The following is a 19,717-nucleotide window of genomic DNA, read 5'->3' as shown; positions in this document are numbered from 1 at the left end:
TCTAAAGACTTGCCGTTAACCTTCGTCAGAAAACGGCGCTGGGTTTTGTGTGTCTGACCGACGCAATACGGCGATATCGATATGTTTTGTCATCCCATGGCAACTGTCAGGTCTCGTCTACTGAAAATAGGACGAGAGAGAGAGAGAGAGAGAGAGAGAGAGAGAGAGAGAGAGAGAGAGAGAGAGAGAGAGAGAGAGAGAGAGAGAGAGAGAGAATTTATAAGTGTATTGTGAAAGAAAGAAATAGCATGTGTGTATGCGTGTAGCTGGAAGATTGGTGTGTATGTGTGTGTGGCTGGAAGATTGGTGTGTATGTGTGTGTGGCTGGAAGATTGGTGTGTATGTGTGTGTGGCTGGAAGATTGGTGTGTGTGTGTGTGGCTGGAAGATTTGTGTGTGTGTGTGTGTGTGTGTGTGTCTGGAAGATTGGTGTGTGTGTGTGTGTGTGGCTGGAAGATTGGTGTGTATGTGTGTGGCTGGAAGATTGGTGTGTGTGTGTGTGTGTGTGTGTGTGTGTGTGTGTGTGGCTGGAAGATTGGTGTGTATGTGTGTGTGGCTGGAAGATTGGTGTGTATGTGTGTGTGGCTGGAAGATTGGTGTGTATGTGGCTGGAAGATTGGTGTGTGTGTGTGTGTGTGTGTGGCTGGAAGATTGGTGTGTGTGTGTGTGTGTGTGTGTGTGTGGCTGGAAGATTGGTGTGTGTGTGTGTGTGGCTGGAAGATTGGTGTGTATGTGTGTGGCTGGAAGATTGGTGTGTGTGTGTCTGTCTATGTGTGTGTGTGTGTGTGTGTAGCTGGAAGACCGGTCACAGAGCGAGCTGTGGCCTCAGCTGTCATCGTTAAGGCTCTTGGGAAGACGAGAAGAAAGAACAACACACACACACACACACACACACACACATCCTGATGTACCCGTGTCCTCCTCCTCCACCAACCTCGTCTTCATCAGAGAGAGGTGTTTAGGGTGGGCTCTGCTGCGCTGTCTGTATTCGTTTGTTGCGTGGGTTGGAGGAGGAGGAGGAGGGGGTCGTCGGCGCTGGCTAGCCTTGTAAGTGTGTGTGTGTGTAACATGTGAGAGGAACACTTTTCCTTACGTAACTTCTTGATTGTTGATTTATAATTGACTTGCTTAGATGATGTAAAAGAAAAAAGAAGAAAAAGTTTCGTAGAATGTGATGTTGGACCCAGCTCGAGAGAAAGGGGACAACTCTAAAACATATCCAGAATGTAAAGGTGATTTTTATCTAGCAAACTGTCGTTTGTGTGTCTGCGTCATTATTTACAAGGTTTATTTAGTGGGCTCGAATGTAGTAGACAGCATATATATATATATATATATATATATATATATATATATATATATATATATATATATTATATATTATATATTATATATAGCTTTTGGCTGCAACTCTTTCTCGTTTTCTATGTTACTGAAATATTCTGTGCGTAGGAGCAACTTGAGTAAACTTTTTCCTAAAGTTACAAACATTAAATTTGTTCTCTTTTTTGTTCTTTACAGGTGAGTGAGGTGTAGCCAGGCAGCCCCCGTGTGTACGTATGTGTGTGTGTGTGTGTGTGTGTGTGTGTGTGTGGTCGCCAACGCCAGGTAAGACACTTGTTCGTTCACGTGTTTGTGTGTGTGTGTTGTGCAGGTGTGGCTAGGGAAATTGCACGTGTTCCTTAGGTGTTACTTCAGGGTACGACCGAGCGCGGCAGCTGTTGTGTGGACATGTGTCGGTAGGGTCGTACGACGGAGCGACGACCCTCCTTCCCCTCGGGTGTGAAGGCGCGCCTCCCTTAACCTCCCCATTTCGAAGGGTCAGGTCAAAGGATCCTCCTCTTTTTTCTTTTTTCTTTTTTTTTTCCCCTCCAGGAGACCTTGCGTCTCCAAGGCTGCGCTGCGTCCAGTGGCAGGGAAGTGATGGACTCATTTGGAGTGAGAAGTTTCCTCTTGAGACTGTACTCCCGAGGATATACAACCTCGCCAGAGTTGGCTTTTTTTTATCACGTGGTGGTGTGACCTCGAGATGGCGGAGTCTGGTAACTCTCTCTCTCTCTCTCTCTCTCTCTCTCTCTCTATATATATATATATATATATATATATATATATATATATATATATATATATATATATTATAGGTGAGAGGTATAGCGGCAGGTATTGAGGAGAATTAAAAGACGAAAAAAAGTAAGAGAAGGAAATGGAAACGTGAAGAAAGAGAGAGAGAGAGAGAGAGAGAGAGAGAGAGAGAGAGAGAGAGAGAGAGAGAGAGAGAGAGAGAGGGTTGGTGTAAGGGGAAAGGAAGGGGAACACAGCGGGGAATGGTTGATAAAAGGCAAGAGACGGAAGGACAGGAAGAAGTGTGAAACAGCGGAGCAGAAGGTGGGTTGCTGATGCATCCCTTGAGGCGACGACCTTCATGTGGGGCGTCGTCTGCAGGCCAGGGTGGCCTGAGGGAAGGGGGAAGCGTCGGGGAGAGAGAGAGAGAGAGAGAGAGAGAGAGAGAGAGAGAGAGAGAGAGAGAGAGAGAGAGAGAGAGAGAGGCTGGGTACATGAGGGAGACGGGGTGTGAGGCAAGTATATGAGGGTGGAGGGAGCGGAGGGTCGCCTCGTGAGGTGGTGAGTGTATCATGCAAGACACCCACGACTCGAGGGAGCGCCACCTTTGTCTGTCCTCTGGATCGAAATACAACAAAAAAAGAAATCACTGTCACTGTATAACTCACAGTTCTGTAATCAGTGAATCATTGTGTGGAGGGGGTGATGTATAACGAAGTGGTGATAAGGCCCCGAAACTCGGCATACTGACTCGAATGTAGAGTAATTGGTGCCTCTGTGTGTGTGTGTGTAAAGAGGGAAAGTGATTAACATATTGATGGGTAAATAATCACAGTGAGGTAATATTATTGTACATCAGATGGCAAAAGGACATTAACCTTCCACTCAACTCATTGATACAGATGGCTAATGAACGTGTTTTTGTATTGGCGATGGGAACTGGTGCAACGCCTGTAGTGTGTGTGTGTGTGTGTGTGTGTCTTCTTCCCCTACGTGCTGATAATTCAATCTGAGCGTACGTGGACGTAGTGCGCGCGCGTCCTTGTGTCCGTCCGTAGCGAAGAGACGTCACGCTAACCCCACCTACGCACATGCGGAATATATGTGCGTCTGATGTTAATGTCCAGTAACTTCAAGCTTATCCTTGACTTGCCAGTATTCTGGCGTCCGTGTCTTCTACACAACAGGTGCACGGTCCACACACACACACACACACACACACACACACACACACACACACACACACACACACACACGCTCGCTGCAGGCTAGCGCCCTTGGGTAAGGCCGCCTGATCCTTGAGCGCGACGTGGCGGTACGACCCAAGCCGTCGTAACCCAGAGTCGCACTGTCGACCTGAAGGGGGTCGTACAGTCGTACTCGAGAGGTAAATGGACAAGGTCGTGGGTCGTGTTCACCCAAGGTGGGTGGGGTTTTGGCCCGGGGCGAGCAGTCCTGCAGGAGTTGAAGGACCGGTTAGGGAAGGACACACTACACTACTACCTGTCGGAGGACCTACCTGTGGCAGGTGATAGCACACACACACACACACACACACACACACACACACACACACACACACACACATTAGTTTGCGTGCACACGCGCTGCAGTAAGTAGGCGAGCAGAGGCCGGGCGAAATGAACAGCATATCTACCATTGTTGCACCCAAGACCCCACCCTCCTGACGGTGCACGAAGCTTTTCTCTCCATTACCCGCACTGCATTCGGGCCGTCGTTTTGTGGCTCCTGGAGAGGGTTATCACACGCTCCGTCACCACCACTCATTTTCTGTTTAGCTACAGTCTCTCACCAGCACCACGCCCTTCCTCCCTTACCACCAACACCACTCCCTCCCTGACTACCACACCCTCTCTCACCACCAGAACTCCATCCCTCACCACCGGCGCGAACTCCCTCCCTCACCACCACACACCCTGAACGGTGGAATGGCAGTTTTTAGTGGTTCCAGCCACTCGCCCCAGGCTGTTTCCCTCTTCAGTCCCTCCATATTGCTGACACAACCCTTTTGATGAACCATGAAATATTTTCCCGAAATTATATCACCGTAGCAGCCAGCAGCTTATGTCTTGCCAAGGAAATGGGTGAATTATTGGCAGCTGTGTATGTGGGTAAGTTGTCCCGCGTCTGGTAACTTCCTGGCCGTGTGTACACAGACAGGAGAGCCGTATGATTGTATAGATGTACAAATGTGTTGAAGATAAACGAGGCACATCTCTCCGTTCGTCATGTATTTTTTTTTCAAGTTTTCCTCGGATATGTGTTGAGCATACCTGACTCTACCAAAAGACTGAGTGTGGGTAATTAAACCTAAGATTGAGTATACCTCACGTAACCTAAGATGGAATATACCTAATTTAACCTAAGTTGAAGTATACTAACTTTGACCTAAGATGGAGTGTACCTAACTTAACCTGAGGTAGACAGTACCCAGCTTAACCTAAAATGGAATGTACTTAACCTAAGATGGCGTATACCAAACGTAAACTAAGATACCGTTGAGGTAAGACCAATTACCCAGAGAGAGAGAGGGAGAGAGAGGAAAGGGAAGCTGCAACTTCCGGGGTCTGGCAGAGCTGAGTTTGGTCAGCTGAGAGAGGATTATACTCCCACCACCCCACCTGCCACCTTCTGCCTCCCCACCTCCCCTGACAACCAGCTGGTGCCGCTCTACCAGGCCACACCACCTGCCTCCCTGCAGATATTGAGGATGCTCACCCGTCTTTGATGTTCAGGCTGGCATATACAGTAGTACATGAGCAGATGCTTGCTTGTATGGCTACAATTTTGTATCCACCACGTGTTGTTCTCTGTTAATCTTTTCGTATTTCACTCAGCCATACATATCCGCGTCTCTTGTAGACTTTTTAGAGGCAAGTATGTTCTATCTGAGGCTGCGGATCCCCAGCCCCACACACACACACACACACACACACACACACACACACACACACACACACACACACACACACACACACACACTTACACCCACAGTATCGATACGCCATTGCGTATGGCTTCGTGGTAACCAGTTCAGTTGGTCAGACGAAAAACTGCCTCAGTTTGAACTCTTTTCGTCCTAGTTTCACTGCACGTGGCGTCGGGGCTCCTGTGATGTAGACTTTTGAGTGCGGAGGAAGGAGTCCACTGATGTTTCTGGCAGCTTCCGGCACGCTGCAGAAGAACTGGTAAAAGTGTGAGGGTTAGTAGGGTGGGCTTGGGGCTGTGCAGCGGGGGGTGTCACACGCGCTGATGGAGGCAAGGGGAGAAGGAGGAGGGAGGGCGTCCCCCAGCGAGAAACTCTGAGATGAAGACTCGAATGAGGGCGTCGTGTGGAGGATTGGCTCAGGGAATGATGGAGTCGAACCAACATGGGTATCCCTGAGCACGAAGCTACGGGAGGAGGGTTTATAGAACGCGAATTAACGTGGGTGAGGACACCACAGAGGAGAGATTGATGGTGCAGAAGGCACCGCAGAAGGGATGAGGGATACGAAGCAGAAAAACGTCACGGAAGAGAGAGAGAGGGGGAGCAGCAGAAGGCACACCAGAAGAGCAGGAGACATCACAGATGCGACACGCAGCAGAAGACGCCACCACAGTAAAGAGACACAACAGAAGGGCACCACAGATGGTAATCCAGTCCCTTCCCCTCCCGGACACCGGAGCTGTTTATGAGCAATTACTGAAGCAAGTAAAACTAATTCTGGTTGAGGGAGGGGCCGGGCGGCACCCAGCGCCCGCACACTTACCTAATATCTGGGAGGCCTTCCCCAAGGGGCAGGGGAGGGAATCATGAGGTTATTGGTGCAGGGGAGAGGATCATGAGGTTATTAAGGAAGAGGGAGAGGCTCATGAGGGTAGCTCAGGGGGAGGGGATTACGAGGTTATAGCGCAGGGGGAGAGGATCATGAGGCTATACCGCAGGGGGAGAGGATCATGAGGTTATAACGCAGGGGGAGAGGATCATGAGGTTATAGCGCAGGGGGAGAGGATCATGAGGCTATACCGCAGGGGGAGAGGATCATGAGGCTATACCGCAGGGGGAGAGGATCATGAGGTTATAACGCAGGGGGAGAGGATCATGAGGCTATACCGCAGGGGGAGAGGATCATGAGGTTATAACGCAGGGGGAGAGGATCATGAGGTTATAGCGCAGGGGGAGAGGATCATGAAGTTCGAGCAGGGGAGAGTATTTGCATGTTGGTGGATGCTGGGGAGGAGAGAGGAGGAGTAGTGGTGGGTATGCTGTCCTCCTCACAATGATACAAGACTCAACACTTTGAAAACATATCTGACAGTGTTACCACCCTGATGGAGGATGGACCTGAGGAAGGTTGTTGGGAGGAGGAGGAGGAGGAGGTGCTGTTCCTCATGTGTGTGGAGGGGCCCCCGCCTTCGTGCTACTTAGAGCACCTGGATGCTTGCGTCTTCAGTTGTGTTTAGACGTAAGAGATGCAGCGACCAGGCTCACTGTAAGGATGATGTCGGAGGTAACTGGAATATTGCTGTGGAACGGGGGCACTTGGTTTGAGGATGGCTGGAGGGGAAGAAGAGTTTCATGGAACAGTGATCCTGCAAGGGGGAGAGGTGATTCCAAGCCATGGGACGGAAGGAAGGGAGGGAGAGAGAAATGAATAGAGAATGAGAGAGAGAAAGAGCTAAACGCCAGAGAGTGTAACGAAGATAGCTGTGATTTCTGACCTTTGATATACGAGAAACAAATGCGCAGAACACTTTTTCTTTTCTTTTTATTGCGAAATGTTTAATGATTAGTTCAGATGGTGTGTTGGAGGCGCACCTGTTGCCGCGTGAGGCCCGGCAGGGAACCGTCTCTGCTGATATTTCCCTGGTGGTTGATGGGTGACAACGGGGACGCTATATTGGGGGGTGGTGTAGGCCGACCGGCGGAACTGAGCACTTCACGCTGGAGGACAAGCACTCGCGCACCCCCAGAGCCTCCCACTCTATGGCGCTAGCTTACTTCCACGTAGTATGTCGGAGTGGTGGTGGGTGAGTGCTGGCTGGCTGGCTGGCTGCCCCTGCTGGGCTATACGACATAGGAGAACATATATACCGTGTATGAGGACCATATAGAATATTGAGCACCGTAAGGAACATTGAGGTCCTTCACGAAATGTAATTACTCCTGTGTTAGAGTTTATTGCTTAAGCCTTATCCTGAAGAAGGTGGTCAAGAACTCAATGGATGATATCATGTCTCGTTAAAGACATGAAGAAGTGTACGTAATTACCTAGTTGTGCAGTACAGAGAGAGTTCTACGCTTGTTGGATCCCATCCCTTGAAGTGTGTGTGTGTGTGTGTGATTTGTCTTTGTGTGTGTTCTCCTTTACCCTTGGCACCCGTCGATCCTCTGGCCAGACACTGTTGGAGCTGCCAGGCCCAGATGCTATCACCGCCTGACCTTTTAGATTCCCTTCATCACATTCACTTCGCAGCCTCACACGATTCGAGTTGCTCCTCTCGTTATTGAACCGAGTCGCCAGTCATGGATGTGCACAAAAGGAGGTTCGACGAAAGAATGGATGGAAATGAATTATTTCCACGTAATTGCATTGACGCGTGAATAGGAATGTTGTCCCACACAGCAGGTATTGTGCGGCGTGCTGGTGATGATGGTAACTTGATGGTATGTCAGCTAAGCTCTGTGTGACCGGTTCTGATACAGTATTTTGTTCTGAAGCAGAAGGAACCCCTCTGGCCGGATGCGTTCGTTATATTGAGACGGACAGACCCACACGAGTACAACACACGCCTCTCATGCTCCATGTCTGGGTGTGGAAAGTGTGGGTTAGAATGATAACTCCTAACGTACCGTTGTATACCGACGATGCCCCACGGGGTCCTTCGTTAGTAGCAACGATGATGACGCCCCCCACAGACTCCGTGTGGGGAAAGTGCGAGCCTTGAGTCGCATGGGGGGGGGGGACGTTTCCAGGCGCAGGCAAGCCGTGATGTCCCAGAGGCAGTATGATGACTAGCCCGACACAGGTGGCAGCTGCAGGAGTAAAGAGGCAGGTTAAGCCGAGCCCTCACGTCGCATCCACTACTATGGGTCCCGTTGGAAGGACGATAACAACAGGTCCGTTGCGAGAAAGTCATCCCGCACTGGTTGCCTGGCCTGTGACCCCGCGAGTGGTAAAACTAGGTCATATAAGGTCACGCGAAATGATTGTCAGTTGCTTAATGAGATAATTACGTCGGAACAGGTGTGGAAGCAGGAGCACGGTTTCACCCCCCCCCCCCCCCCACACACACACACACACACACAGCGGTAATGCGATTTCATAATCCAGCTGTGGAAATCGTTGCACCACAATTAGCGGCACCAGAGTGCGCCTCTCCCATCCCCCCCCCCCAACCCCGTGGATATTGTTCGTGTGCATAGCTTAATGAGGTCATTACAGCGGACCAGGTGGCGGCCAAGCCGTGAGCGTATGGTTTCACAAACATGTGAACCTGCGATTTCATTACCCACGACTTCGGGGATTGAAGGGTCACAGGGCAGCCAGGGTTCGAACCTCTCGACAGGGGTCTGTTGGCGCAGAGATTGGATGGATTACCTCCTGCCCCACACCGCACTCCAGGATAAGCTGTCGTGTGTTGGTGATGATAAGCTGTTCCTTTGTACATATCTTGTGGATTCATGGAGGCAAACTGCATATACTGCATACAGGCGACTGCTTTATATGGCTTTCCTCATATGCCCTGATTCAGTACATAGATAACACGTCGGCCCCTGTGTACCACATCGTTCCACTGCGCTCTATCCCGTGTACGCCTTTCACCCCTCTAGAAGCACGTCCAGGCCCCCAATCACGCAAGATCTTTTTTTTTTGACCCATCTTTCCATCACCAGTTTAGGTCTCCCCCCTTTTCCTCGTTCCCTCCACGTCTGACACGTGGCACGGGCAAAATCACGCCCCAGTCATGGCTGTCTCGAATGAAAGATGAAATATAAATTGTACGGGGGAGGAGGAACGCGTCGGGGTTTAATTTGAACCCCCCTCCCCCCGAGATGTTTGTAGACGTGACTTCTAAAAGACGGTGGAGGGGTTGTAAGAACTGGGGGAAAGACGGATGAGCATTTCATGCATACCGCACCTTCGCTAAGGGCCCAGCAGTGTACGTACACTCTGTGACCCAACGCGCGTGCAAATGTCTTCATTCATGTCGCTTTACCCTTAATATCCAGTCCTGCATTTCCGCCTCCATGTTTTGCTCTGAGAACATGCGGACCAGCGGACCTTCGTCCCTACGAACGTACGGACATGCATCAAGTAATATCCCCCGCCGCAGGCGGAGGACTGAGGTGGGGTGAGGCTGGGGGACGGTAAGGTTATGAGCAGCGGCTCCACCAGTAATTGCCTGGCTAATGTTTACAAAGGCAACGCGATGCCCCCGCTCAGCGCCCCATACTGCTGGCTGCCTAACCAGGTGAGGCCGCCTCTGTCGCCACATAACGTATTGTAATTTCAACTTTCCCCCCCCTGACTTGATTCAACCAGTGTCAGTGGTACTTGTAGTTTGGCCAGACCTCAAGACTGTATCCCCCTGAGCTGGGCGAGTACCACCAAAACATGACGGCCTGACTTTTGATCTGCCTGCGCGCTCGAGGGGTTAGTGCAGAGAGGGAGGGGGGGGGAAAGCCATCGCACGATACCCAGAGGTCGTATTGACGTGCTCCATAGTCGTCCCGTCGTGCTGGAGATGATACAAGAGGACGGCGGACGGGAGGTGTCGTCCTACGGGCGCGCTATTGTTACTGGGGATTGATCGTACAGGTGTGTGGGATCTCACGTCACAACCCACGACAAGAGACAATACTGTGAACCTGAGAGATGAACGGGGACTTAACACTTCCTAAGGCCTGGGTCTCCTGCCGGCCCTCGAACGGGGACTTAACACTTCTTAAAGCCTGGGTCTTCTGCCGGCCCTCTACTACTAATACTACTACTACCAGTTACTACTACTACTACTGCTGCTGCTGCTGCTGCTTCTACTACTACTACTACTACTACTACTACTACTACTACTACTACTACTACTACTACTACTACTACTACTACTACTACTACTATCACTGTTACTTCCTCTGCTGCTGGTGCCGCTGCTGCTCCTGGCATTACTACTGCAGCAGATGTTATTGGTGGTGGTAGTACTTTAATTCCATGGCTCTCAGCAAGCCACACGTATACAGCTGCCCCCCCCCCCCAAAAAAAAAAAAAAAAAACTCTCCTCTGCAACCTGGAGTTAACAGACTCATACCTTATGTTGTGGACATTATTTCCTCATGTATTTTTTTTTTTTTTTTTGGAAAAGAAATCGTTGCTCGTGGATAATCGTTTGTGTTGTTGATTTGCAGGAAAGTCATGTGTTATCAGACACGTAAGCTGTCCACGTCATGGATAAAGATAAGATAAATCCCCTCTTTCCGAGATCCTGGTTAAGTACAGATCGAGTCGTTCTCTTAGCAACTGTACAATGTGGCCGTGTGTCGGGTCTGTCGTGCAGGTGATCCTGAAGCTTTTGGACCGAGGAGGATACATGGGCAGGTTACCTATACACTCACACACACACACACACACACACACACACACACACACACACACACACACACACACACACACACTGTATCTTCAGATAATGCAGTAGCTCCACCCTAAACTACGCCTCACCTATCTGGTTATCCACCATCAAAAAAAAAAAAAAAGAAAAAAAAAAGAAGAAGCAGAGCTGTTTACCATACAGTGCTGTCCCCACAGAACAATCACCGGCTGCCAAGCAACTACAGAGATTCAGCGTCTGCATATTGAAGCAGAAGGTCTTCCAATACAGTCCACTTTCACTACGCTTGGTAGTCACTCTACCAGTCCATTAGCAACCGTCAAGTAGAAATACATCCTAGGGGCCTAGGTGTATGATTTGATGTGTGCCAGTATCCCCAGCAAGTTTACTGTGCACCCCCAATGCTCACCCTGTGAGTGGTAGCGCAAAAGGATTACAGGGGGTCACAAAGGGTCTTAGCCAGACCCGAGTGGGTTGATATTACATAAGATGTTACAAGTCGTATTTCAGTCCATACATGACATAGTTTCATATGGCAAAAGTTTACCGTCTCGATGCAAAAAAAAAAAAAAGTGGATTGACGTACACCAAGTAACACTACAGTCTTTTTTTAAGTGTAGACCCTGGTTGGCGGGGTAGATTACTGCTATCAGGCGTGTGTCGCGTGGCACCTTGGGACATCACCTGGCGGAAGAGGTACTGGAGGACGTCATCTTACCAACCCCCTTAACCCCTGCGACCGACCTCCTCTCCTGCCTACCTAGGTCTGTCACCGAGCCCCCTTCCTACAGGAGGAGAGGCGTCCCTAACCACCGGGACGTCGGCACCTGACTTCTCCTTCCGCCGTCTCCGCCATACCAGACGACCACCACGTCAACACGTCCTGGCAGGGACGTGCATTTCAGGAGGGCCTGTTCGAGCGTAATCAGCCGGCAATGTAACGAGAAGGCCAGCTCTTCATCTTCGGTAATGCTGTAAACTTTACCCAGTCCACGACGGACCAGGTGTGGAGGATAACGCTTTATGGTCATGAGTGTTTGAGGGTGAGTGGTGTGTCCAGTGACTCACTCCCTCCCTCCTCTCTCTCTCTCTCTCTCTCCCCGACATGGAGGGCTGGCCCGCGGGCGTCGGCGGAGGTCGGGCCGATGAGCGGAGGAGTCTCGTCCTGTGTTGTTTCTCTGTGACGTGTAGTTAGATATACCTGGCACATACATACATGCTCCTCTTTTCTTCAGCCACCATCATGAGCCTGGATGGTATTGAACCATGGGTATGAGAGCTTTGTCTTTTTGACCTCCCGACCCTTTTGGGTCAGGTCAAAGGCCAGGCCGTCCACCATCGCCAAGGATCGTCCCCCGGTCGTGCTCACGAATGGCACAAGTTAGCGTGTGATGTCTCTGGTCTAGTCTGTAAAACGCGTCTGATGTTGTTATCTATAGTTTAATTAAGCATCTAAAAAGAAAAAGAAAGATATAGAGGTAGGGTGGTTCAATGTGGGTCATCCCGCGCGTAATTAAAAATCCGTCAATTAGAGAGATGTTGAGAACTGACACACCCCACATCCATCTACCATCACGCAAGACGAACTCCCTGGAAGTGCTAAAAATGGACTGTTTAGGTGTTGGGGTAGGGATGCGCCAGACAGGCAATCCAGCGTTGTCTTAGATTGTATAAAAAGATGTTTAACCTTCCAGAGACATTGGTGTAGCCAGCGGCGAGCGTTTCTGAGTATGACGCATTCACGGGGCCGCCCAGGATCGAGCGCATAGGTTCGAATTCTGGCTGCGGCAATGGGTCCACAGTCAACCCAGCTGTTCATCCTCCCTTAGGGGTTGGGTCGATAGAACAGGTACCTGACTCAGGTTAGTACCAGAGAGAGAGAGAGAGAGAGAGAGAGAGAGAGAGAGAGAGAGAGAGAGCGTTAATGAGATGATCTTGATTTTTGGGGGGGGGGTGTCTGTTGCCCGTTAACATAAGATTAGAAAAAAATTTAAAGTAATAATTGGCATAGCACCGTAGTGTAGTGGCGAGGTATTACGCTGTTGTGACTGGCGTCTGTGTTTGCATTAAGTCCAGAGACTGTGAGCAGTGTACCGGTATGTAACGAACCAACTGTGTAACATCTGGTGTTATTATCCACCCGCTGGGGTCCGATAGAGACCCTTTGTGACCTCTGTAATCCCTTTGCGCTACCGTTCACACGATGAGCGCGGCCGGCAGAATAAATTAGCCGTTGTGAGCAGCAGAAAAAAAAAAAAGAAAAAAAAACAAGACAAAAAAAATAATGATGTTGCCCGGCTCATGCCGGGATGTAGACAGTCATGGGAGTTTACACATCTTGTTTACTACTGAGGAGACAAGATGTATGGTTTACCCATCAGGGTTTACCCCTCACATCCTGCAACACCATCTTCATTGACTGGTAACGCTGGTAGATTGAGAGACTTTTACGGTAAATTGAGAGACTTACTGTAGATTGAGAGACTTTTACGGTAGATTGAGAGACTTTTACGGTAGATTGATAGACTTTTACGGTAGATTGAGATAATTTTACGGTAGATTGAGAGACTTTTACTGTAGATTGAGAGACTTTTACGGTAGATTAAGAGACTTACTGTAGATTGAGAGACTTTTACGGTAGATTGAGAGATTTTTACTGTAGATTGAGAGACTTTTACGGTAGATTGAGAGACTCCTAAGCTGAAACGTACATTACAGGACGTGTGTACGTAAACATCTCTCTCTCTTATTAGCGAATCATCCTCTCTGTCAGTCGTTCGTTCATGACGTAGCGTATTACATAATTCGGTAGATGAAGCCCCCAGACTCCCTCCCCCTGGATCTGTTGTGGTACACACTATATTCTCTCCTGCCACCGCCCACACGACGGGTTGGAAACCCTCACTCAACGCGCTGCAGTGTCCTCTTTTTTTTTTTTTGTTTTGTTTTGTTTTTTATGTCGAAATGATACATTTTTGTTGGCTCATCTCCTCACCCCACTTCCCTCGAGTCTGGGTTTGTGTTTCTCATCACGAACCAGAGGTCCTGGTCAAGCAAATCATGTCTCTTTTTTTTCTTTCTTTCTTTTTTTTTACGTTATTTGTTTTTTTTTTCTCTCTCTCTCTGGATGGTCTTTACTTTTTAAAAGATTCGGTGTGGGATCAGGAAGCTTTTCTTCCTGTGTTGGGTTATATGTTGGTTCCAACCACAGGCTACAAACCCACGCGCTGTGTGTGTCGATGTTTTTGTCCCGTTCATTTTCTCGAACACGTGGAGTGGATGGTGGGTAGTGAGTGGTTGGTCCATGTTGCTACTGGTGTGTGTGTGTGTGTGTGTGTGTGTGTGTAAGCACTATGAGGTGTCACATTACGGCCGTGGGCGTATATATGGAGACCTGAGGGCCAGAGATCATCAGGCCATGATGTAGGAGGTGGTGTCTTGCGGTGTATTTGGTGCTGGGGACGAGAGGGAACCCATGCCACTCGCTGGCTCGTATCTCCACCAGTGTGGGCGCGGGGCGTGATGTTGCTCGTGGTTCTCAAGGTGTGGACGTCACAGTACGCTTCGTTCTAATGGAGAGCGGCGACTTAACGTCGACTTATGGGTGTATTGAAAGGGTGTAGGCGTGGGCGCTGGCGTGATAGCGACGGGGTACCGTCAGCGTGAGGGTGTGGGCGTGGGTGTGAGACGTGGTGTAAAGTGGCTGTGAGTCCTGGGGAGCTTGAGTTCATGCATGTACGTCTGCAGGAGGAGGGCGGGGTCGGTGTGTGGTGGCTTGGTGCCGGTGGAAGTCCTGGGTATTGGTCTGCTAGACTGGCCTGGGCGCCGGTGAGGGCGTGGGCAGAACAATAGGCGGAGGGCGAGGCAGGTATCCATATGGCTGGGCGCGGGGACAGAGGGATATTGTGACGGGGCCGAATATTTACCTGGGAGACAGCGTAACGTTTGGGGTAATTGTAACCCTTATGACTGGCGTCTGATGCTCTTAAACTCTGCTCCCCTTGTTGTGTTCATGTTCTCCCGCCAGACTTCTCTCTTATGATTCCTCCCTGGCAGCGTCCCCTGCCTCACGGTACCTTGGCTAGCTGGGATCTGTAGCAGGAGGTGTTCGAAGCCTGTCTCTTGCTTAATGTGGAATGTAAGACGACGAGGCGGCCGTCTGTTGTATACCTTACTCTTTTTTTTTTATGTTAGCTGAGACGGCACGGGCAGCTGAGGCCTTAATCAAGGCCATCCAATTAACGCTATACACATACCCCAAGCCTGAGCCAGTTACCCATTTTCATCGACCAAACCCCTTAGGGGTGGATGAACAGCTGGGGTGAATGTGGACCGACTGCCGTCACCAGGATGGGAAACCTATGCGCTCGATCCTGGGCGGCGTACTTCAAGCGTGACCTTTCCTTTATATAGTCCAAGTATTCGTTTCCACAATACGACGTTCCAGTATTTCGTCCTATCCTGTTATTTCGTAACAGAAGTCGCCCGTCTGCGCTGTCACGCTGCAGGTGTCAAGAGGGGAAATTTCCGGGCATATTACCGTCAGTGTCACCGGCATAAGCTCGGTAACCATAAATCGTAGTGAGTATTGACAGGTGGGGATGCCGCCTGTGTGGACAATAGGGGAGGGAGGCGGGCCGGGTCGGGCGGTGGCGCGCGCTATAGACGCCCAGACGAACATCGCAACCGTGGTATGCAGGAGCCTCGTTTATCACCCTCGTCTTTACTCTTAAGAGCGTTCGATCGTTTATAGCGAGTTCAACCTTACGTTTTGTAAGTATTAAGCAACGTATTTACCTCATGTTTTAAGAGAATCGAGTGATATTCGTGCAACGACGTTTGTTTTATGGTTGTATAGGCGATTGTCCGTTGTTTTATGAGTGTGTTGGCCTGCTTGTTGCCATGCCTACGGCGCTCTGGTCGATGAATTAAGTGTAGAAGGACCTTTAGGGGGGACGAAGTTGTTACAAGCCGGCCTGATGGGCTGCGGACATCCATCATGTCTCCTGCCACGCCGCTTAATTGCTAGACACCTCCTCCCCGTCCCTCCTTGATATTTACTGAGGTGTTGGGTATATTAGTACAGGGATGATGATGATGAGAGAGAGAGAGAGAGAGAGAGAGAGAGAGAGAGAGAGAGAGAGAGGTGCATTCGTGTATAACGCTTCTGTGCACGACGGTAGGAACACGACCCAGGAGCACGGCACTGCGACCCTTGGTTATGATGGCCAGGCTCTCGACCTTCCATTTTTTTTTTCTTCTTTTTAGGGATCAGGTCAAAGGCCGGGCCATAATGAGGTCGCCTTGCTCATGGGGATTAGAGCAGTTAGTTCCACATCCTCTATGATCTGTCAGGGTTTAACTCGCATAGAGACGATGACTGCTGAAAGAGACCTGGTCTTGGTAGTCGGGGAGATGCCTATTCTCGCGACCTGGTCGAGGTGTAGTGTATTCCTCTCGGCTGAAGGCGATGTAAGGGGAGCAGGCAAGTCTGTTGTTATCAGCCAAAAGGGACGCATCGTCTCTCAGGGAGGGACAGACGGAGAACTTCCTCCACGTAACAGAGGACAGTGAGTTGCCTGAACAAAGGTGATTGTCTAAGGAGTTCGATGCTCTCTTAAGTCCATAATGTTTGGTTCAACATTTGGATCAGCAGTGTAGGAGACGAGTTTGCAATAGAACAGAACATCTTCGCAATAAAGAAATAAGTTGATAAGTGAATAGATATAAAAGATTATGTACAGGTGGACATATTCACACATCCATAGATGGAAATGAATGACTGGGTCAATTTATATATGAATAAATGATAAGATTATCGTCTTTTATAAGATCTTGGTTGATGTAAACTATGATTTTTACCCAACCCGCGGAAACATTGAGAGAGAAACAGTACAGGATAACGAATGGGATTTATTGTGAGGAAATAGTCATTGTTTGTGTGGGTGTGGGATGGCTGGCGTCCCCAGCAGGTGGAGTGTTGGGTGTGGGATGGCTGGCGTCCCCAGCAGGTGGAGTGTTGGGTGTGGGATGGCTGGCGTCCCCAGCAGGTGGAGTGTTGGGTGTGGGATGGCTGGCGTCCCCAGCAGGTGGAGTGTTGGGTGTGGGATGGCTGGCGTCCCCAGCAGGTGGAGTGTTGGGTGTGGGATGGCTGGCGTCCCCAGCAGGTGGAGTGTTGGGTGTGGGATGGCTGGCGTCCCCAGCAGGTGGAGTGTTGGGTGTGGGATGGCTGGCGTCCCCAGCAGGTGTAGTGTTGGGTGTGGGATGGCTGGCGTCCTCAGCAGGTGGAGTGTGGGATGGCTGGCGTCCCCAGCAGGTGGAGTGTTGGGTGTGGGATGGCTGGCGTCCCCAGCAGCTGGAGTGTGGGATGGCTGGCGTCCCCAGCAGGTGGAGTGTTGGGTGTGGGATGGCTGGCGTCCCCAGCAGCTGGAGTTTTGGGTGTGCGATGGCTGGCGTCCTCAGCAGGTGGAGTGTGGGATGGCTGGCGTCCCCAGCAGGTGGAGTGTTGGGTGTGGGATGGCTGGCGTCCCCAGCAGGTGTAGTGTTGGGTGTGGGATGGCTGGCGTCCTCAGCAGGTGGAGTGTGGGATGGCTGGCGTCCCCAGCAGGTGGAGTGTTGGGTGTGGGATGGCTGGCGTCCCCAGCAGGTGGAGTGTTGGGTGTGGGATGGCTGGCGTCCCCAGCAGGTGGAGTGTTGGGTGTGGGATGGCTGGCGTCCCCAGCAGCTGGAGTTTTGGGTGTGCGATGGCTGGCGTCCCCAGCAGCTGGAGTTTTGGGTGTGCGATGGCTGGCGTCCCCAGCAGCTGGAGTGTGGGATGGCTGGCGTCCCCAGCAGGTGGAGTGTGGGATGGCTAGCGTCCCCCCGCGGCTGGGAGACGGGGCCACCGTGACCACAGCGACAGAAAACGTGCGTGGAGTGTACGAGCAGGTCCCGGCGCTGCACTTTTCCAGAGAACAAAACAGTCAACGCTGTTGACTCGAGGCGCCGAAACAGACCCCCGACACTGGGACGATATGTAACCCCCTTTTAGCCCGACGGGACGACCCCTAGAGCGCGACGATACGACCTCAAGAGCACGACGGGACGACCCCTAGAGCGCGACGATACGACCCCAAGAGCACGACGGTATACGACCCCTAGGGTGGAATAGCGTGACCTTGGACCAGACCTTTAAAGGGGGGAGGCCATCGCTGCATTGCTAATCTTAACGACTACTTGTCAGAGGTTAGAAAGTTGATATCACTGAAGGCCTCTGATAAGCTTTCAGGCCATATACAGCCGACCAGAGGACCCCTCGTTGCCTAACGAGGGAACCAACGTGTTAGAACCATTCTTATCACGAGTATGGTCACCTTGGCTCTCGACGTAGACTTACTGTGTGTGTGTGTGTGTGTGTGTGTGTGTGTGTGTGTGTGTGTGTGATGGTCTGGTCCGCGTCACTGTGCGAGGCCTCAGCGGCAGACGACAGTGTATTTAACTAGACTGGGTGGTGGCGGAGGTGTGGCTGTAGAGTTTGACCTTCACACCCACACTGACCTGAGGCCAGATTTTAAAGTCTATTCCATTCGCTCTGGGCAATAGATGACCGTTCCATCTTCTCTCTGGGCAACAGATGACCGTTCCATCTTCGCTCTGGGCAACAGATGACCGTTCCATCTTCGCTCTGGGCAAAAAAAGACCGTTCCATCTTCGCTCTGGGCAATAGATGACCGTTCCATCTTCTCTCTGGGCAATAGATGACCGTTCCATCTTCACTCTGGGCAACAGATGACCGTTCCATCTTCTCTCTGGGCAATAGATGACCGTTCCATCTTCGCTCTGGGCAACAGATGACCGTTCCATCTTCGCTCTGGGCCACAGATGACCGTTCCGTCTTCTCTCTGGGCAACAGATGACCGTTCCATCTTCGCTCTGGGCAATAGATGACCGTTCCATCTTCTCTCTTGGCAATAGATGACCGTTCCATCTTCACTCTGGGCAACAGATGACCGTTCCATCTTCTCTCTGGGCAATAGATGACCGTTCCATCTTCGCTCTGGGCAACAGATGACCGTTCCATCTTCGCTCTGGGCAATAGATGACCGTTCCATCTTCTCTCTGGGCAATAGATGACCGTTCCATCTTCACTCTGGGCAACAGATGACCGTTCCATCTTCTCTCTGGGCAATAGATGACCGTTCCATCTTCGCTCTGGGCAACAGATGACCGTTCCATCTTCGCTCTGGGCCACAGATGACCGTTCCGTCTTCTCTCTGGGCAACAGATGACCGTTCCATCTTCGCTCTGGGCAATAGATGACCGTTCCATCTTCTCTCTTGGCAATAGATGACCGTTCCATCTTCACTCTGGGCAACAGATGACCGTTCCATCTTCTCTCTGGGCAATAGATGACCGTTCCATCTTCGCTCTGGGCAACAGACGACCGTTCCATCTTCGCTGTGGGCAACATATGACCGTTCCATCTTCGCTCTGGGCAACAGATGACCGTTCCATCTTCGCTCTGGGCAACAGATGACCGTTCCATCTTCGCTCTAGGCAGCAGATGACCGTTCCATCTTCGCTCTGGGCAACAGATGACCGTTCCATCTTCGCTCTGGGCCACAGATGACCGTTCCATCTTCTCTCTGGGCAACAGATGACCGTTCCATCTTCGCTCTGGGCAACAGATGACCGTTCCATCTTCGGTCTGGGCCACAGATGACCGTTCCATCTTCTCTCTAGGCAACAGATGACCGTTCCATCTTCACTCTGGGCAACAGATGACCGTTCCATCTTCACTCTGGGCAACAGATGACCGTTCCATCTTCGCTCTAGGCAACAGATGACCGTTTCGTCTTCACTCTGGGCAACAGATGACCGTTCCATCTTCTCTCTGGGCAACAGATGACCGTTCCGTCTTCTCTCTGGGCAATAGATGACCGTTCCATCTTCTCTCTGGGCAACAGATGACCGTTCCATCTACGCTCTGGGCAACAGATGACCGTTCCATCTTCGCTCTGGGCAACAGATGACCGTTCCGTCTTCACTCTGGGCAACAGATGACCGTT

At 50.8% G+C, this 19,717-nt stretch overlaps 1 protein-coding gene across 10 annotated transcripts in view; it reads left to right on the top strand.

The window, feature by feature from the left end:
- spri (Src homology 2 domain-containing protein sprint) overlaps window positions 1-19,717 on the top strand; it is a 558,675-nt gene that overhangs the window by 458,925 nt on the left and 80,033 nt on the right. The window contains exon 1 of one of the 10 annotated variants that reach the window (XM_071661640.1): window positions 12,390-12,532. The exons of the other annotated variants lie outside the window; for them this stretch is intronic. The gene's annotated coding sequence lies outside the window, so the exon portion shown is untranslated. Of the gene's footprint in view, window positions 1-12,389; window positions 12,533-19,717 lie in introns of those variants that run through there. 10 annotated transcript variants of the gene reach the window in all.

The sequence above is a fragment of the Panulirus ornatus genome, chromosome 5 (genome assembly GCF_036320965.1).
Source record: "Panulirus ornatus isolate Po-2019 chromosome 5, ASM3632096v1, whole genome shotgun sequence".
Taxonomy (NCBI): domain Eukaryota; kingdom Metazoa; phylum Arthropoda; class Malacostraca; order Decapoda; family Palinuridae; genus Panulirus; species Panulirus ornatus.
The sequence above is the reverse complement of the archived record's forward strand: the minus strand, read 5'-3'. Positions and strand labels throughout refer to the sequence as shown.